This window comes from Leuciscus leuciscus, assembly GCF_965113295.1.
Source record: "Leuciscus leuciscus genome assembly, chromosome: 2".
Lineage (NCBI taxonomy): Eukaryota > Metazoa > Chordata > Actinopteri > Cypriniformes > Leuciscidae > Leuciscus > Leuciscus leuciscus.
Genome location: NC_138726.1, coordinates 25,102,827 through 25,124,553, shown reverse-complemented (window position 1 = coordinate 25,124,553; position 21,727 = coordinate 25,102,827). Strand labels below are relative to the sequence as shown.

The window sequence follows — 21,727 nt, the reverse complement described above, 5'->3', positions numbered from 1 at the left end:
CCAAAACCTGGTTCAATGACCATGGTATCACTGTGTAATTACTGTGTGATTTCATGTAATATTCTAATTTTTGGAAATCCTGTTTTCGTGGGTTTTATGAGCTGGAAGCCCAAATTATGTACAAATAAACAACTAAATACTTGAAATCGTCTAAGTTGGGGGCCCTGAATCTATAATCTATGGAAGTTTAACGTTTTGAATGGAATTATGGAAATAAATAAACTTTTCCATGATATTCAAATTTTTTGGAAAGGGTCTGTACTTTGTAATTTTGTGTATTGTACTAACACAAATGTTTGAAAAAAAGTGCACTTTTTTATCTGTTGTGATATTAATACTAAGAGTTTTGAGAATGTACACCTTACTTGTAAAAAATGGTACCAAAGCGAATAACATTTTTTAAATATGAACTACAAGCAATAGCACACACACAAAAACCACAATAGAATAAACACAATAGATGCAAATTACATAATCTGTGCTTTTCAAGTTTTTCATGTAGGTTTTTTTTTTTTTTTTTTTTTTTTTGCAGTGATTAACTTTAAAAACACAGACAGCAGCTTGATTATTAGGTTGCTGTCACTTTAAGACATAATGCACGTATCCATTATACTGATATTGTACACATGCATTGTCTTTCTCAACTGTTGTTTACGTTCACTTAAGACATCACCGACTATGTTTAATAGGATAATCGGCAAGACGGGCATTTTGACATAATTTTGTGTGAAATAGTCCGTTCAAGCGCAAGACGCGTAAGAGATCAATTCAGTATTAGCGACTTTCTGGGCTTTCTGTCAGATGCGCGCAAGTTATCTTTCACGTTGTCTTGCTAAAAAACTTGTGCGAATGATAAACTTTCATGACCATACAGCACTGGCCCGATCGGGACAGTGACAGTTCTGTCAACTCTTGGCCATCGGGCTGTCCTGTCGAGCCCTGCATTTAGATATAGCGTGTCAATTCTCTACACTCTCAGCCCAGCGACAGTGTGTAAAGCTCAGTAGGCAATGAAAATATATCTGCACTGAACTTATTTTTTGCCTCTAACTCAATCACAGGCGACTGAAATCGTACAATTCACTAGACTAGGCAATGGCTAATTAAAGAAATGTTTTAGTCGCCTAGCATGAACTTTGGTCACATATGCGAGTGATTTACTCGCATATTAGATGGTTGAACAGGATTAAGAGACGGTATAAAGAATATTGTATTCACATTGTATTGTATTTTTTCTTTCCTTCATTCCATTTCACTAGTTTCCATCCCATTAAAGTCCATAAGCATTCATGTTTATTCTCTTTCTAGTCCTAAATGTATTGCTTTCACTATCTCATTGTTTACTCTGTCATCCATCCATTTTCAATCAAATTTTATTTTTTTCTGAGACTAAACATTACGATTTTTAAGAGTGACATTAAATGATTAAGAGCGGGATGTCTTTTGTAGTTTACTCTCCAGGTGGCTTCATTTCCTGTTCCCTTGTCTCTTACAGTCTCTCTCTTTGCCTCTTCAGATCTGTTGAGAGGAAATGAAGTTAATCTCAATGTCAGTGAGAGATTTACTCCTTACATGGCAAGCTTTTACTGTACAGAGGCTTGTGGTTGCACATGAGAGAGATCTCTTATATCTGCACATAGTGCCAAAAAGCGAACAGTTTTACTGCTTTTTCATCTTTCATGAGGATGGATAACAGGCTGTTTATACAGTATGTAGATCTGTGTATGTTTGTGGGACCACGTGTGTGGGCTGGCTTTTATTGCTTCACTCAGTCACGTCTCCAGCCAGGTTCTTCTATAATGTCCTGTAGTTACAATCCATAAGTATAAATCACAGCACGCTACTATAACACTTTGAGCTGCTATGGATAATTTATCTTAATACAGGTTGTAAAGACCTGCTGAGTGTCTCTGTCCCTCACCGTCTCCATTTCTGTCCCTCCCATAGTTTTAGATGTTCTTCTTTTTGCCCATCACCTTCTTTCTTTGTTTATATCTTCTTTTTTTTTTCTCGGTACACTGATCTCCCTCTTTCTGTTGTATGTACCTTCAAATCATGCAGCAAGTAGCACAGTCCAAAAGTGTCAATAATAAATACCAGAGATTTGAGAGATTACAGTCTCGGAGGTGTTGACAGATGCCTCCTCCACAGCTGATTTAAGAGAGTGACAGGACCAAAGGCACACCAGAGACATTTTTGTCTTTGTCTTACCATCAGCTCTGCACGTATGATGGAGCTCACTGAGAACCATGCTCACTCATGTTCAAAGCAAGCAAAGGGTCAAAGGTTACACTATGGAAACAGAGTGAGAGTGTGTGGAGAGGGCATCTTAAAAAAAATTCCGTCACTCACTCGGGTTTCTGACACATTTTAAAAGAAAAAGAGGAAGAATCAGAATCAGAATCAGAAAGAGCTTTATTGCCAAGTATGCTTGCGCATACGAGGAATTTGTCTTGGTGACAGTAGCTTCCAGTACACATACAATACAAAGTGACAAGACAAGTGACAAGTAACAGGTATAAATAAAAAATAAAATAAAAAAAATAAAAATAGAAAAAATAAAATAAAAAGATTATAAATTATAAATATATATAAAGTTATAAGGTGCTATAATGAAATGTCTGAGGGAAGTATTGCACATGTTTGTTCCACAGTAGGGGAACATTTAAGTGTTCATGAGGTAGATGGCCTGGGGAAAGAAACTTTTCCTGTGTCTGGTTGTTTTTGTGCTCGGTGCTCTGTAGCGTCGACCAGACGGTAACAGTTCAAACAGAGAGTGTGCTGGGTGTGACGGGTCCAGAGTGATTTTGCGAGCCCTTTTACTCACTCTGGATGAGTGCAGTACTTTGAGTGTGGGAAGGGTAGTGCCAGTGATTCGCTCAGCAGTCCGAACTATCCGCTGTAGTCTACGGAGGTCGGTTTTGGTAGCAGAGCCGAACCAGACGGTGATGGAAGTGCAGAGGATGGACTGGATGACAGCTGAGTAGAACTGTACTGAAAGGAAAGGACATACGACTGTAGAAAAGAACACAAGGTTTATTTTAAATGCCTTTCACACGTATATAACTCACACACGTATATAAAAGCGGAACATATAAAAAATCTTGTATATATTTTATACTGCCCACTCAGTTGTGCCTGCCCATACAAAAGTGCATGTGAATTGACCATCTCTTCCTCTTTACTACTAGATATAGCATGAAATTAACATGAATGAATATCAGATTTTTTTGTTGTTGAAAGATTCAGTACAACAATATGTCCCATAAGTTTACATTTACCTCAGAAAGTCCATTCAATGACCATAGCTTGATAGTTAGCTAGAAAGATTAACTCTAGAGTCTTTTGCTAAATGTGTTTATTATATATTATATATTCATTATATATATTTTTTGCTTAACCTGTTCTTAAATAATTAATGTTTGAATGAAAACAAGTTTTCATGACAGCCACCATTTAAATGTTTATATTAAAAAACCGAATTGCAGTAAAAACATAATTATGTCATTAAAAGGTTATTATTATTATAATATAGTTATAAACTGCCTTACAAATCAGTTGTTAGTTTTAACCTTGAATATTTGAGTAATGTACTTTACCTGATATCGAAATTGAATTGAGATTGGAATTGAATAAAAATCAAATTAAGTTGTGAAATTTGTGTAAATAACAGCCCTAATTGCTATGTGGTTGTTTGGTACCTGCACAAAGTAAATATAGAAGATTTGTCAAATTATTTTCACTTTATCCAAAAAAGTCCAATCACCTCTCCTCAACAAGCTGCATAAATCTTAGCAAGAATGTTACGTGGGAGTAGAGATTTGTTAAATGCCCTTAAGCAGTAGTAACAGTGATTTTTGCATTCTAAAAAAAAAAAAAAAAAAAAAAAAAAAGATTGAATGAGACATATGGGGAATCTACATGTAGAATGAACATTGAGAGCATGGAGAAATACATAGATGAAAGATTGATGGACTGATGGAAGAAAATGCAAATTCCCCTTAGGGTTAAAGAAGAGTTTTTTTCCGCTTGAAGAGGGCCCCCTTTTATTGTAACATTTAGATAGGTTTATGTTTATGTTGTTTTAGTTCATTGTACATGCCTTGTCTTAACATGCCACTATAGCCTTGGGCTGGATTTACTCTTTTCTTTGAAATGGATTTTTGCTCTATTCGCTCTGTTTTTCTTTCATTTATTGTTGTTTGGCTTGCTTTCACTCATTCTTTCAATTCTTTCATTTACCCCACCCTTCTCTGTCATCCATATAATCTTCACAGTGAATTGACACCCTCAGGGCAAAGCCCCCCAAGCACTTGTTTATTCATCTATAAGTTCACCATTGTTGTGAAAGAGTCTGATATAGATATAAAAAAGGAGCACAGTAATATTTACCAGCAGTGATCCGTAAGAATTGTCAGTAAGTATTGCATTCATACATCTGTGTAATTAAAAGTTGTTGTTGTGCTGCAAGAAAGCCTGTTATTGGAATGGCTCTGTTTATTCATCTGTGTTTTGCCTCCCCTCCTTCTCTACAGGACTACATCATCCTTTCTTCCCTCGGTTGTTTTTTCCACATATCTATTGCACAGGATCTCCTTAATTCCTCCCTCATTCTTTACCTATGATGTGTCCACCTGTGAATTATATAAACAGTTTTCTGTAGTTTGATGCCAACAGCTCAAATGTACCCTTGTCTAAGCTTTGTTTGTGCATGAGCCGGCTTTTAGGGCCACTGGAAACAGCATAAGGTGTCAGGTGTAAAATGACCACGAAGGATATTTGATAAATACAAATTTTCACAAAATAATTTATGAAATGATGAAAAAATAAATGAGAAAATATTTTTTTTCGCATTAATTATTCATGTTTCATAGCAAAGTATAGGTGTGGATGTTATTCTAAAGGCCTCGCTTTTTCCCCTCCTAATGATAATAGAGCTTTCTTTCTATCTTTGTCTCTCTGTTTCTCTCATTAACCAACCACCCTTGCTTATCAACGGAGCAATTTGCTTCATGTTTTTTTTATTTTTTTTTATATCAGTTTCCTCCATATACTCTGAGTGGCCAGTGTAGAAACAGAAAGGCATTTGTGATGACATTTTTACAGTTTCTAAGTTCTGCTTTTCAATTTCTACCATCATTTAACTCTCATTACAAACCTGTATGACTTACTTTCTTGTATGAAACACAAAAGAAGACATTTTGAAGAACAATGATGTCCAAATAACATTGGACGCCATTTGACTTTAATTGTATGGACATTTCAGACATTTATTTTAAACTTCACACCCGGTCAAAATTGCATTGTTTCAAGAAAAACAAAAATAAAATCACAAAAAAGTTGCATCAGCGCATGCATTTGATTATTACATTCAGAAATAACGTAAAATACCTGTAAATAAAATGAAATGTTTTCAAACATTATAAAAACTATAAACATGTATTTTAAGCCCCCTCTGTCCACAACAAAATTATTAATATTTAACGATATTCAGGACAGAACAGGACTGAAACATAAAAGTATAAAACAAACATAAATTTATAGTGTCATTCATTATAATCGGCAAGCCTAAACAAATTTATATAAAGCAAAACTGAAACTACCGGCTTGTGGGAAATGTGCTTTACATATAAACTTGGGCTCACATGCCTCTCTCTCATTCGGCACAAATCCAAATGTGTGCTTTGTGCATGTTTTGTGTGCTTGACGTTAACTGCATAATGTAAGTAGCTTTGGAATATAAGTCGCAGCACATTTCAGATGTGACTTTTAACCTTTAACATACAGTCCTGGTGAAGTTTTCCTTAGCAAACGCCTCTATAAAGCTCAAGTGTGCGTGATAGTATTACAGTATACTCTACTGTAGCATAGTTTAGCTTAGTACAGCCAAGTACTATCATGTGTAAAGCATCGAAAGTATGTGTGTCACATTATTGTGAAATTAGAGGTAATTTTAGTGGTAATATATATGGCTGCAATCTTTTGGAGTTTCAGTGCACTTTATCGCTTACGGATGCTAAGATGGAATGAAAAATGCTAGACGTCACCCACCCTCGAGAGCTCAGGCCCCGGAGCTAGACATTCCCATGATGGCATTCCCAAATCTGTGACAGGGGCAGGCCTCAGCTTAGTCTCCAACCGTTAGCTAAGCAGTTGAACCCCCTCACCTACACACCCACAGTATGCACACCCACCGCCTCTGATCCTCTGTATTATTACCCTCAGCTCTGATGCTTTATTCTTTCCCCTTCTCAAACATTTAACCTCCTGATTAATCCAAAAATATCATACCTTTCCTGAGACCGTCATCATTTACTTACTCTCTTCTTTCCCCCCTATTGTCACCCCTCTATCCTTTCTTGAAAGATGAATGCACCTCATCACTCTCTCCACGACCTTTTTACCTATCTGTCTCACCTGTCTGTTCCTGCCTAACTGCTCCAGGGCAGATTTAGGATCTGTTGGCTATCTTTTTACTTGTTTTCTGTAAAAGACAATGGCAATGCACTGCTCATTAATTATATCAATGTGGTTGTGTAATCACATGAGGGAGTGGAGAGAATGAAGAAGAGTGGAGTGGAGTGGTGGTCTTCAGATTTAAAGCATTGTAAATACTAATGATTTGAGTTGTCTTAGAAATGATGTGGTAAGTTTAAGTTTTTATTGTGCACTAAGGTTGTCAGCTCATTGGTTGATTGAGTGTCCTCCAGCCAAGTCATTATGTTTCACCATGTTTTAAAGCCAAATGTGGTCTGTGGTTTCTGTTAATGGCCAAGGTTTGTGGCTTTGGTAAAGAAAAGTTCTACTACACTGGTTCAGCACCAGGTCACAGTAAGATCTGGGTTGATCTCATCTGTGATACACAATGCGTGTATCAATGCTGTAAATAACTAGTGTAATCTGGACCACATTAACTCTCTCCATTAACTGTAAACCCCCTTAGGAGGGTTTAAAGCAGGAGACTTTAATAAGAACAGTTCTATGTTTTTTCATGTCACTGAGTAAGTGCACTTAGACACCCCTATGTGACAATACAATCACAAAATTGTGATCATCAATTTAACCATTATGCAGTATGAAGAAAATGTGACCCGTTTCATTGACTAAAAATAGACTAAAACGCCCAGATATTTAGTCGACTAAAATTTGACTAAACAAAAACAGTTGACAAAGGGTTGACTAAAATATGCTAAAAACTAAAAAGTACATTTGACACAGAACAAAGACTGACTAAATAAATAGATGACGAAATTACTCTGAAAGTCCCCCTGTAGTCAGTAATTTTAGCCCTTAACTCATCTTTGATCACCAAAATGACATATTTGAACAATTTTCCTGTGAAAAAAAAATGCTTGAATGCAACTCTACACCCTTGCTTCATTTAGTATGCGAATCCATGAAAAGAATTAGCCCCACCTCCACTCACGCCAGCTCAGAGATCCACTCGGCCAACTTACTGAGGTAGACACTGCTTAATGGTATACACTCTTTATAACGTCGGACACATTACGGTAATTAATATGATTAGCCTTTTGCTTGACTATGTTATCAAACAGCTAATAATGTGTTGCTAATGTTCCACAAACCATGTTCCCGTTCGCATCTCATAGACAGCTGCCTTCTAACAATCATCAGAAATGTTTTGAACAGCTCAGAACATCAGTGGAGAAAGGCATATCGTTCATCATAACATCGTAATATACATACGCCCGCTATATAGCTGAATCTAACCGATTTTTCATATCAACAGAAAAATATACTGGGATAACCTGGCTTCTCCCGCGGCTTCCTTTTGTGACGTCAGAAACACAAGCGATTTCAAACCACGTTTTTGAGACTGTCTTTGGTTAACTTCAGTTTTATGGAGAAAATACTCAGCAATGGTGTTGAATTATGAATTTGGACATGGTTTGTCTTAAAGTACATTAAAAACGCCAAATAGACATATAAACAACACTAAAAACTTGATTTTCACCACAGGGGGATTTTAACATGTCAGCATTATTGTTTAATTTGAATATATGTGTTCAGACAACTGTTTTTGACTTGTTGGGACAACATTTAGTGGAATTCTGATAGTCTTACATTGGTATTATGTAGTTTTACATTTATTAGTATTTATGACGCAAAACGCCCCATAAACCGTAAATTATATAGTTGCTGTTTAAGTGCATATATTAAGAGTATAGACCTATAAAATAAATGTGTATGGCATACTGTAGATGACTTGGTTTTGGAAGAATTTGATAAGAAATGTTCATATTGAAGTCTGAGATCTTTGATTGCAGTTGGTATTGTGGCAAATTTGAGCAAAGTTTTATTATTTAAATCTTTTTTGAAACTCTGAGACGTGGTCTTATCAAAGAAGCAAAGATTGATATAATAATTAATCGAACATGTATCTGGATTGAAGTACATTATACACATGTACTTGCATGCATACATGTCTTTGTTTATCCCTTGTTAACAACAACCAAACATGAGTGTCTTGTACACATCCTGCAATGCTTTAAATTATCAACTCACTCTGTTTGCCTCAGGACTCCGGCAGTCTGGGAGGAATTGTATACAATCTGTCTCTGTTCTGTTCATTCATTAACATCAACCTTTGTAGTATGGATTACACCAAACTGTGGTCAGAGACGCTGCAGATTTCAGAAGGACACAGGCTCAAAGATGAGTTTGGTTCAAGGCTTACAACATTGTTTGAAGTTCAGGAGCTGCATGCTTTGACATTAGCCCTTCTCCGGGGGAATCTCTGCACTTCAGGTCAACCCCCTTAGTCTAGAACATTCTTTTGGTTCGGATTTTTTTAGCCTTGCTTGAACCGATGTGGGAGGGCATTACCTTTAGTTAATGGGAAATATATCAACGCACTTGCATTGCTGATTAGCTGTGTTTAACAATCCATTAAACTGATTCAGATATGCCCCCATCCTGGCTGTAGTCATTCATTACATCTGTATCACAGTTTTCAATCCACATGGGACTTCAACCTTACCAGGCTTGCGGGGTGTACTGCTCCTTGTAGCCTAGTGCTGATTTCCTGTGGCGATGATGGAAAAGAGCCTCCTTCTCTTAACACCTTGTGCTCTTGGGACTTGCAGAAGGCTAGTCGCTGCCCTCTTTTCTAACTCAAACTGAGTTTTAATGGTTTCCTGGTTTGGCTTCAAAGCCTCATACTCTGACCTATGCTGAGTGGTGGTTTCCGGTAGAGCTCATAGCAGGTGGTCTGCAGAGCGTTGGCCTACAGCCAGTGATGCACAAACACCTTCAGCCAGCAAAAGAGACCAAGCCAGCTAAGCTTCCAGACTCTTCCTTCATGTTGAGAGTGACATAAAAATTTCAGTTTCCCTGGAACTGGAACCGTTTCATCAGCAGCTAAAAATGTAACTTAGATGCATATAACATTGGATGGCTTCAATATTGCACCCAAAGAGTGGTCTGTGTAACTCCAAATAGTCCTGTTTGATAAGATCTCTGTCATGTTATGTTGGCATGCAACAATGTCTAGTGATCACTGTGGTGGCATTGGTTTTAGAAGGTGGGTTGTCATGAAGGGGAAAGAGAAGAATGGATAAAGAAAATCTGCAAATCCACTAAGTTAATATTATATAGCCGATTAGCCGCAAGCCGCGGCAATCATCGGACCGGAGTACTAATGGCCCATGTGGATGATTAGCAATCCAATTGAAATGTTACTTATGATGTGGTTTTATAGCAGTCCATCTTGAATCTTCACTGAAAGTTACAATTTAAATATATGTGTGGACTCATATTCAACATTTAAATTTAGATGAAGCGTATGTCATAGGATGCCACAGGACCATTTTAAATGAATGTGAAGATATAATTTGCAGCTCAAAACCTTATTTATCTTAAGGCTCTTTTCATTTTTATAATTTATTTATATATGTGTTGCCTTTAGTGTACATATAGATATAATAGTCATAATGAGTCATACCAGACACATACAAATTGTATCTTCAAATCTAAACTGTTTAATAGGTCAAAATTATTTTGAAAACTTTTTGTCAGCATGGTCTAGAACGTACTCGGTTAGTAACGTAACCTCGGTTCTCTCTAGAGAGGGAACGAGTACTGCGTAAGTCTTACGCTAGGGGAAAATCTCTTTTCCGCGAGATACTGAAGCCAAAAAATTATCCTTAATTTTTAAAATAATGTAAAACGCGTTGCGGCAGCATGCAGACACAGGCGAGACGGCTCGCGCGCCTATTGGCTGCCCTGCGGCAACTGCAGCAGCCTATCGATAAGGCCCACTCGTGAGCTCCAATGGGGGCGCTTCGCGCCCAATACGTCACGTCCCGCCGAAACGGGCGTGGCCTTGGGCTATAAATATAGCTTCGAGAGGCTAGCTAACTGTTTTTTTATCGCCGGAGCGAACCAGAGCATGTGCAGGCACGGCAAGATACGCAGTACTCGTTTCCTCTCTAGAGAGAACCGAGGTTACGTTAGTAACCGAGTACGCTCTCTTACGAGAGGTTCTCTCGTACTGCGTAAGTCTTACGCTAGGGGAACACAGTGTAAAACGCAGTGCATGCTAAGATCCAGCACCAAAGTCCCAAGGGCAAGTGCCCGGGCTCATATAGTACATGATCGTAAGGGACTCACAGAGAGTCCAGGAAAGAGTGGCTAGAATAGCATAATTCCTGTAAAATATAACATCCTATAAGGAACAGTTACACTGATAACGTTTCATACAGTCAGGGCGACCCCGGCCTGGACTGACGAATATAGTGGGTCTTACACACTGCCCATAAAGCTGCGCGATCAATCAGCGAGCGTTTGCTCAAGCAGTTTCAGTATTCTGGGCCGAAAGCATCGGGGCAGACAGTACCGAATTATTAGACCGAAAGCAGCTTAGCCTGCAAAGCGGGAACCTCTAGGTTATAAAACCTTATAAATGTAGACGGGGAGGCCCAGCCTGCCGCCATACAGATATCTTGCAAGGCAATCCCACTAGACCAAGCCCACGACGAGGCCATACCTCTCGTGGAGTGCGCTCTGACACCTAATGGGCACTGCAAGCCCTTAGAGGTATAAGCCAGCGCTATAGCATCGACTATCCATCTGGATAGGCTCTGTTTCAACACGGCAAGGCCCTTAGAGCGTCCGTAGAATGAAACAAAGAGCTGCTCTGTCTGTCTGAAAACAGACGTGCGAGACACATAAGCCCTTAATGCCCTGACAGGGCAAAGGAAGCTGGCGTCCTTTTCCTCGTTAGAGACCGGCAGGGCGGACAGGGAAATCACCTGAGCCCTGAACGGTGTGTTGAGGGATTTAGGAACGTACCCGTGCCTCGGTTTGAGTATGACTTTCGAGTCATTTGGCCCAAACTCCATACATGTCGCGCTTACTGAGAGCGCTTGTAAGTCCCCTATACGCTTCACTGAAGCGAGAGCCAGTAGAAACACTGTCTTGAAAGATACGTGTTCGATATCTATTGATTGGATCGGCTCAAATGGGGCACCTTTCATGGCCTCCAAGACCGTAGAAAGGTCCCATATGGGAACTGAGGGAGGTCTGGGAGGATTTAACCTCTTAGCTCCTCTAAGGAAGCGAATGACCAGATCGTTCCTTCCAAGTGACTGGCCAAGCGTTGGTTTAGAAAACGCTGCTATAGAAAACGGGGCTCTTCCCTCATCCAGTAGCTCTTGTAGGAAGGAGAGAACCTCCGTCACTCCACAGTCTCGGGGTGAAAAGCTGCGTGCTGTGCACCAGCTAGAGAACACAGACCATTTCGAGGAATAGAGCCACCTCGTAGAGGGGGCTCTAGCCTGCATGATCGTGTTTAACACTTCCCGTGGGAGATCAGTTGATGGCCCACGCATGTAGGGACCAAAGCTCCGGGCGAGGATGCCAGATCGAGCCCCTGGCCTGAGAGAGGAGGTCCCTCCTCACTGGTATTGGCCATGGGGCAGAGCTCGTCAGCTGCATCAGAACTGGGAACCAAGCCTGGTTCTTCCAGAACGGAGCCACTAGTAGCACTGAGCATCCGCTTTCCCTGATCCGCTCTAACACCTGAGGTAGGAGCGCGACGGGGGGAAAGGCATAGAGCGGGCAGCGGGGCCAGACGTGGGCCAGCGCATCCCTGCTCTTGGAGAAAAACTCCGGGCAGTGAGCGTTTTCTTGAGACGCAAACAGGTCTATTTCCGCTCTGCCGAACGTCTCCCACAGCAGTTGGACTGTTTGCGGGTGTAGAGACCATTCCCCTGCTGGAACATTGTTCCTGGACAGTCTGTCTGGTCCCACGTTCAGGTGGCCAGGCACATGCGCTGCTCTGAGCGAGCGCAGATTGTGCTGAGCCCATACCAGGAGGTGTTCTGTCAACCTGTAAAGGTTTCGAGATGTGATGCCTCCCTGGCGATTTATGTAGGCCACCACTGACATGTTGTCCGAGCGGACCAAGACGTGGTGTCCTGATATCTGGGGACGAAAGCGCCTCAGCGCGTTGTCGACTGCCAACATTTCCAGGCAGTTTATGTGCAGAAGCTTTTCCCGTTCTGACCACTGGCCGAAGAACGGTCTGCCCTCGAGCAGCGCTCCCCATCCCGAGGTGGAGGCGTCCGTAGACACCACCTTCACACTCGAGGAAGTCCCCAGGCTTACACCTGACTGGTACCAGTCGGTCGCTCTCCAAGGTTTCAGTGCTGAGATGCATTTCTGATCGACCTTGAGGCGAAAAAGACCAGAAGTCCACGCTCGGCGCGGTACTCACGCTTTTAGCCAGAACTGCAGCGGTCGCATGCGAAGCAGACCCAGCTGAAGAACTGCTGATGCTGCGGCCATGAGACCCAGCATCCTCTGATACTTTTTGAGCGGGACTATAGCGCTGCGGCGGAAGGTTTCCGTCATGCGCTGAATAACCAGTCTGCGCTGCAGCGATAGCTGAGCCGTCATAGACAGCGAGTCCAGTTCTGTGCCCAGAAAAGATATTCTCTGACTGGGAGACAGTGAACTTTTCGCCCAATTGACTTCGAGACCCAGATTCTCGAGATGCTCGAGTAAAATGGTCCTGTGTGTAGTGTTTGTGGGCACTGGGATGTGGGCACGTTCACTACATTTAGTGCGCAACCGACATGAGTCGATTTTATGTGCCCAAGCCCTGTGGGGCGGGCTGTGTCTGCGTGTAGGAATGGGCACTGGACAGCTGGCATTTTTACTACACTCATAACACCAGAAAATACACTCTTTATGGGATTTATCTGGGTCGCCGTAAAAACGGCGTTTGTGTGCAGGCAAGCGGGCAGTGTAACCGACTTGTTTACTGCAGAATACACTGGAACAGTCACATTTTCTGGAACTGAACGAGCGAGAAGTTTGGGTGGAAGTCTGGCTGCAGCGGGACTTGAACACCGTCACTTTCCTAGGCGGGCTAGGAAGACTTTGAAGCCTCTGGCTTTATCTCAATCTTTGGCCGGGGCCCACGCGGAGGGGGGCGGCGGCCGGTAGAGCGAGAGCGCGGTCTCGGGTCCCGGGTCCCGGGCTTGTCGACGCTGTGAGGCGGCAGCGGGGGGCGGAGGCTGCGGTTGCGAGCTTCGAGCAGACGGCTGTTTAGAGCGGCCTGCTGCGGAGCTAGAGCGCTTCGGCAGAAAGTGCTTCATGGCCTGCGACGTCTTTTGTACCTCAGCGAATCTGTCCGCGAAATCCTTGACGGCATCCAAAGAGGCCAGCAGAAGAGATGGGGGCGTCGAGGAACGCAGCGCGCTCCGAGTCCGGCATCTCAGAGAGCGTCAGCCAAAGGTGTCTCTCAGCAACGGTGAGAGAGGCCATGTTCCGCCCTATGGCCTGTGCAGCGGATTTTGTAGCGCGGAGTGCGAGATCAGTAGCACTCCTCAGATCCGGCACGCTGATAGCTTCCACGCCTTCCTCATCCAGTTTTCAGAGAAGGTTGGCCTGGAAGATCTGGAGGGTGGCCATAGTGTGCATAACCGGTATAAGCGCGACGTTGGCAGCGCCGAGATAAGCTTTAGATGGCAGCGCCGTCTTAGCGAGCTGTCCAGCAGAGGGCGGGCAAAGATGGGCTGCTACTGCTTCTTCCACCAGAGGAAGAGAAAGGTATCCTCTGCCTTTAGCACCGTCCACCACGGAGAATGCTGCTGAGGCAGAAGTACGCATCCTGGCCGAAAAGGGGGCGCTCCAAGACTTTGCGAGTTCTTCGTGAAGCTCAGGAAGAAACGGGGCGGGTCTTGAAGGCGTCGAAACGCGGTCCCCCTGCAGGAAGCAACCGTCCAGCCGGTTGCGTGCAGGCTCGTCGGGCGCTGACCACTCGAGGCCGAGGCTCTCTGTGGCCTGTGTGAGCAGACGCGTCAGCTCAGCTTCAATAATTGGCTCTTTTTCCTGACGTCTCGCGGGCAGCCAATAGGCGCGCAAGCCGTCTCGCCTGTGTCTGCATGCAACATTATAATGTTTTTTTTTTTGTAATGGCGGAATTTTGTGAAACTTGGTGTGTGTCCTCAGAATGTCCTGTTGTCTCTGTCCAATCTTAATGGAACTTGACACACATTGCATTCAGCAGCTTTAGGTCAACTCGTAAACATATCTTTGCAATGTTTTGAATCAAAATTCTTATACCTTTTTGTTGTGTGGACCTGAATGTGCTAGAACATGCCAAAATGTTTTTACAAGCTCTATATTGGTATTCCATCAAAAAAGATACAAAAGACTAACATATTTCTTAAATCTTAAATCATACAAGTAAACCTTAGAGGTTGTGTAAGCTGGTGTAGTTACTCTGTACTGTAAATCAGCAGGATCACATGCTCAAAATGTAACAAATATTGTGTCTCCACTTGGAATAAATGAGTCATGCTGTGATATGCCCATCTGTAATACCTACCAGGAGAGATTCTTGTTCTACATGGTTTGGTTGTGTTTTTCTAGCACACTGTACTTTGTCTTTTCTTTTTTTCCAACAGGAGAAATATGAGCCTATAAATGTGATCGCTAAAAAGCACAATATTTTCTTATATTCCAAAGGATGAAAGCTTGGTCATGGACATCTTCCAAAAGAGTTTGCAGAAACAAGCTGAACTAACAGCTTTTAGAGCACCGCAAACTGAGATCACACCAATGGTCCATGGACCCCTTCCCCTTCCTCATCTTTTCCTTGACATGGGCATGTGATATTACTCCAGCTTTCAAGTGCTGTTTCACACTGACCAGCAAAGTTTTCCTACACATACTTTGGTCCGAATGAGAGCATATGGAGACCTATGCCCAGGGGCGTAGCCATCATTTCACAAGTGAGGGGGACAGAAATGTCAAGTGTAATTCCAGTTTTTTTCTTCTGACATTTGTCTAATTGATCGATTTTATTTATTTACTATCTCTTGATTTTCTGCAACGTTATAAGTTATTACCTCTATGAGTCCATTTTTGGACTTTCTGTGAGAGAGCGCCCTCTGGCTTTCATTATGAATGAAGCATATTACATGATTGTTTAGCTCCCATTATGCTTACATTGCGTCATTTTGAATAAGAATGAAATATCAGGTCATGCGTAGAATATATTGTCTCTTTGAATTTAGATCTAGATTTATTCACATTGGCCCATGATAACCTCTATGTGAACCCACTTGCCCGGGAAAAAGTGCGGGGGACGAATTTACGTTTTATTAAAAGTGTCCCCCCTCCCGCGTATGCTACACCCAGGCCCATGCCTGCCCTAAAACTCCTTTATGAACTCTACGAAAAACTAGGGGTGTAAACGAGATCTCTCGCCATGAGATATCGCGTGACTAAAATGTTGACGAGATTTCTCGTAGAGTGAAAAGCTGTCTCGCGATATCGTCATGACAGAGCGTGAGGGTGAAATTAGCATAGGATATGCCACCGCTACATTCACATTATATTACGGGGCCCACCGCAGCACTGCTTCCACTGTCGTTTTGCTGTTTTTATAAAAATAAAAACTATTGTAAACATCTTCTCTTCTCATCCTGCACGAGTTGCAGTCGCACACAGTGCAGTAGGATCACTGATCGCGTGACGATGGCAGAGGATTCGTTGCGCAACAGAAAAATTGATGGATAGACAGATACAGTAGATCAGGGGTCGGCAACCTAAGGCACGCGTGCCAACACTGGCACGTGGAGGGTTAATCGCTGGCACGCAAGCAAATGCGAGAGAAGTGTATGTGTTTCATTCAGATAAAGTAGTCTGCCTGCACACAGATCTACGTTTTAATGTAATAATTCCTCATAGTTAAAAAAGCGTATTTTATTAAGTTAGGAGAAGAGATGCACCGATTGATCCGCTGGTGACCAGAATTGGCCAATTTTCACGTGATCGGCCATGACCGGCGACCGGCCGGTCAGTCTGACATATGCCGATTTTATGCCGGTCAAATGCACTCGGGCTCCCCATGATTAACATCGAGGAACATCAGCATCACACGTGCACACGGAACGCACATGTAGGAAACCTCGTGAATTACGGCCGTTTCACGCATATTTTTTTCGGCGTGCATGTTAATCAATGAGTGCATTCACAGCAGTGAGCGCGTGAGCGCCGCACTGAGCAGCAGTGAAGAGGGGGTTTCGCCGCCGAGTCTATTTTGTCTGCGCTGCTCACGGTCAATTAAAGTGAAAGCACACTTTTGATGGACAAAATAAATATGATTTCAAACAAAAGTGCCCAAAATGCACAGAATGTGCATGTCTAGTGTGTTTTAACAAGAACTGGATTAGGTTATGTCAGAAAAGAAAATGAAGACTCAAAAATATTTATATAAAATTTACCCATTTAAACTTGCTTTTATTATTCAGTTTGGCTAAAAGGATATGGTATTTTATAAAATAAAAAAATAAAAAATATATATAGAAAATAAATATTTGTGTGTGCTGTAAAGTGGTTAGAAAAAATGAAATCGGTATCGGCTAAAATCGGTATCGGCAGGTCAAACTCAATGAAAAATCGGAAATCGGAATCGGCCTAGAAAATTGTAATCGGTGCATCTCTAGTTAGGAGTTATAAATACTATTAAATTGTCTATCTAAATTCAAAACAAATTTCAAGAGAAATATTTAAATGTATGTAATATTTGTGTAAGCCATTATGAAAATGTAAAAATGTGTATTTATATGAGTGTGTGTGTGTATATATATATATATATATATATATATATATATATAGGCTATGTGTGTGTTGTGGCACAGTGATGAACTCGGAAACTTAAAAATGGCACTTTATGACAAAAAGGTTGCCGACCCCTGCAGTAGATGGATGGCTAGATAGATGGTCTGTCTATCACGGCGTGCCAGGTGCCAGGTGATGCAAAAGTGGAATGACATGAATTTGAAATGGCTAGAAATGTGGTTGGTGATGATATCTGTAGAGTCCAAGAATGCAGATAATACACAGAGTGCTTTGAGTTTGTGAGAATGGGCGATCTTCTGGTGCTCCTGAAGCTCACGCTAAGACATGTTAACAGAGGACAAATGTTGTCTTTATTCACCCCTTCCCTATCCCTCTGCATCTTTCTGTCCCTTGACTTGCTCATTTTCCCAGCTAAGGGAATGATGTGTCTGGAAGACTCTAAACGTCAAGCTGCATTCCATGGTATTAATATATATTAAAGGTTGTTTTTCTATAAAGCCTTATTGACTGTAAATATTGACATTGAAGTCTATCCAAAAGGTAATATTAGGAAGAAAAACTTTTTCATGACACAACAAGCTGGTAGATGTTTGGAATTTACCCTCTAAACAGATCTCAATCATAATAGATGTAATGGAAAGCCAGGGAACTGCTCAACACCTGTGAAAACATAATTAGATGGCACATGATTTATTGTAAATAACACTGAACACACAAACATATATATTTTTTAAATGAACAAACAAGTAAGGTGAGAAAACACACGCACACAAGAGAACGCGATTGTTTCACTATATTAGTGAGAACATTGCATGGACTTCCATTGATTTTATATCATGTTAATTATATTTTCTATCACCTAACACAACCCCTACCCCTAAACATAACCCTCACAGAAACATGCGCAAAATGTCCATAGATATCATGATTTTAAACTGTACAAACTTCACAGTTCACATTTTTGAACTGCTTCACCTCTTATTCTCTATTTAAAGCTCCCCAAACGTCCACTTAGTTCGGTTGCAGTGGCTTCCCTTAAATAGATAAAGTGGACTGAACTCACACCAACAGACACCTCGAGCTACTGTTTCACTTGCCTCTTTACTTTGTTTGACCCTTGATCTCCTTCACATTTCCTCATTCATCAAACATGCTTTCCGTTTCCTCTCCAGTTCTCTGAGGATTGTGATGTGTTTGTCCATCGAGCCTGCTTTAGCTTTGATTAAAGCAAGTTTGCAGTGCAAATTGCAAATGTAGCAGAAAAGTTATTGTTCAATAATTAATTTTAAAAATCTTAATAGCGAAGGGGAACTTCCGTTTTACTACTAGTTATAGCATGAAATACAGATGAATGAAAATCAGAAAGATACTGTACAACTTACTAAAATCCATATCATGTCTCATGTAATCGCTCAATCAGTGTTTCAGCTGCTAAAAGACGTCAATAAAACAGCTTGTAAACAATGTCAAAGCCGCCCAATGTCCAAAAACTCATTAGTCAGCTACCAAAAATGTAACTCTAGAGAGGGTCAATATATGCACTATATTGCATATTCATTGTATTTTTTCTTATCCTGGTCTTCAATATTTAATGTACATTTAAATAAATGTAATGTTATTATGACAGCCACCGTTTATGTATAAAAAAAAAGTACAAATCTGTTAATTTATATATTATAGGAATGTAACAAGTGGGGTTCCCTGTATGGTTTCCACCATAAGTTGAGAGATATTTTAACTAATCACACGATGATGGAGAATACAACAAGAATTATCTTTAATAGCAAATACTCAGGAATATTCAGGAAACACAGAAATAATAAAACACAACCATGAAACATAAATGATACTGAACAATGAGGAAACTAAGCGCTTAAAGGCACAAGGGAGGCTAATAAACAAAAACTAAAATGGGTCCATAACTTAATCAGTAACCAAGGAAACTAACTAGTGGCAGGAAAATGTGAACAAAGGAAACCGGTATACAGGAAATAGAAATAAACCAAAACAACATGCTTGTGATACCTGATAGGCCCCAATGAATCGATATTGAATCTAATTGAATCAAAATCTAATTAAATCGCATGGTTGTGAATCGAAATCGAAGCGAATCATGAAATTTGTGTCAGTTCCCAGCCCTAATGGCCAGCACTGCCTTTAATCACTCATCCATAAAGAAGGATACTATTTGTATTTAGGGTACACACTGAATTTTTGTCCTCATTAAAAATGTTTTCACTTAAAGAGTAGTACTTTTAAATGTTTAAAATAATTTTCATTCACATGAGATAAAGTCTGCTAATATCAGCAATTAATGAAAGCTGTTTTATTTTACATGGAGAAGGTCGCTTCTTTTGAGACTGAAGTGGAGATTGGTTGAACTGCTGAATACTATTCGCTTTATCTTGTTAACCCGCTATGTTATTGAGCACTTACAGAATCAATTAATTATGGCTGACTGTAAATAACACATTTCTGCAGTGGCACTGGTAAATAAAAAACAATCTATTCTGGTTATATATTGGCCAGTGCAACATAAACAAAACATTACAGTGCAACTCTATTTCAGTAGAAAATAAACTGAATTGTGCATGTTTGCGTGTGAATGTGTGTTTGTTTAGCATAGAATGCCTGAAAGGATCTCTCTGGTCATGCCCAGTGACAATCATTTGTCAACAATCTGATAATCATGAAGATAAGCAGCTTTTCTTGAAATGTCAAACCAAAGCCTGAACCAATGAACACACCCAAAAGACAGCAAGGAGTGCACACATTTATTTTCCCCTGTCTTTTGTGAAATGAAGGAACATGGGTACATGCTAACACATGCGTGTTTGCATGTTAGCACAGGTTCGTGTGTTGATGAGTGAAGATTAGTTATGTGACGGGGGGCACTCAACTTCAGACTGGGCCTCATCACACTGTCATTAACCTCAGATGCCAGAAAGTCAACCGGGCAAAGAAAGGCCCCCGCAGTATTGAAAACCTAGTATAAAACTCAACATGCCTTTTCACAACATCACATCAGTCCCTGTCTTTCTACACACTCAATCTGAAGCAGAGCTGATCACCAACACTTTTGCTACTCCTTAAAAAAAAAAGAAGTGTACTTCAAGTTCATTTTATAAAGTATACTTAAGTAATGTTCTAGTATATTTTTAAAGTACACTTTATGTAGTAAGTACAAGTCAATCTACTAGTAGTAAACTTGTAAGTGTCCTATTACAATACTGCTTAGGACTAAATTGATCCACTTTTAGGGCCCTTTCACACCTACCTTGTTTGGTCCGGATTTTCTGACTTTTCAGTTTGGTCCGAATCAAAATTACAGGTGTGAAACCTCCCTGTGAAACCAAACAGACGAAATTTGGTCAGACGAAAAGAGGAAGTCTCTGTCCGGATCAAACTGAACAAAGGTTTGGTTCGTTTCTAGTGTGAAAACATTTTCTGTATGGTTCGGACTTTCAGACCATTTACAGGAAGTTCCGATGGTTCCCGAGTAGCCTAAACAACTGAAGAAGAATATTTATGTGCAGATCTGTCAGTCCTGCCCACAGCGTTTCTTCCAGCTGATTCTCACACACGGGCAGACACACAAACATACACACATACAGTATTTGTCCTGCATCCTGCCTGCGACGATAAAATGTTCGCACAACGAGGACGTTCATTTGGCGAATTTGAACTAGCATCGAGTATAGTTTGTGCTGCAGGGAGTAATGCCATAACAATAAAAGTAGTGGCAACGATATGCGTCTGTTCATTCATTCTTGTCAAAGTTATCCGCCGAACTGACAACACGCCGACGTCAGATGCACGTCTGTTTACAAACCAATCAATGTCAAGATGCAGCCCATATAGATGATGACGACTGGACGCAAGTACGTCATGTAAAGTTCTTTAGTGCGCTCGCATAATTGCAATGTGAAACCAAACCAAAACTAACCGAATGTATACAATGTTTCAAAATAGGAACTTTGGTTCGGACCTTGGTGCGGACTTTCAGGTGTGAAAATGCCCTTAGTATCTAAAAAGTATACGTTTAAGTGTACTATAAATATAACAGTAGTAAACTTTAAGTGCACAACTATTTCACAGCTACATTTCACATTTGTACTGCATCTGTACTACAAGTGAACTTATACGTATACTAGTAGTTAACAATTTTTTTAATTTATGAAAGTACACTATGAAATACTCTCAGTAAACAACTAGTTTAGTAGTTTTATACTGCAAGTATACTTGTAAGTTTTCTTTAAGTGAACATAACATCATACTTATATATTATTTTTGCACTTTAAAGGGTTAGTTCACCCAAAAATGAAAATTACCCCATGATTTACTCGCCCTCAAGCCATCCTAGGTGTATATGACATTCTTCTTTCAGACAAATACAATCTGAGTTATATAAAAAAATGTCCTGGTTCTTCCAAGCTTTATAATGGCAGTGAATGGCTGTTTATGTTTTGTAGTCCACCAAAGTGCATCCATCCATGATAAAAGTAATCCACACGGCTCTGAGGGGTTAATAAAGGCCTTCTGAAGCGAACCGATGCGTTTGTGTAAGAAAAATCCATATTTAAAACTTTGCCTATAGGAATATGAC

General features: G+C 40.7%; 1 protein-coding gene across 2 annotated transcripts in view; it reads left to right on the top strand.

Annotated features, from left to right (window-relative positions):
- Positions 1-21,727, top strand: part of col4a6 (collagen, type IV, alpha 6) — a 102,451-nt gene that overhangs the window by 13,860 nt on the left and 66,864 nt on the right. The gene's annotated exons all lie outside the window — the stretch shown is intronic.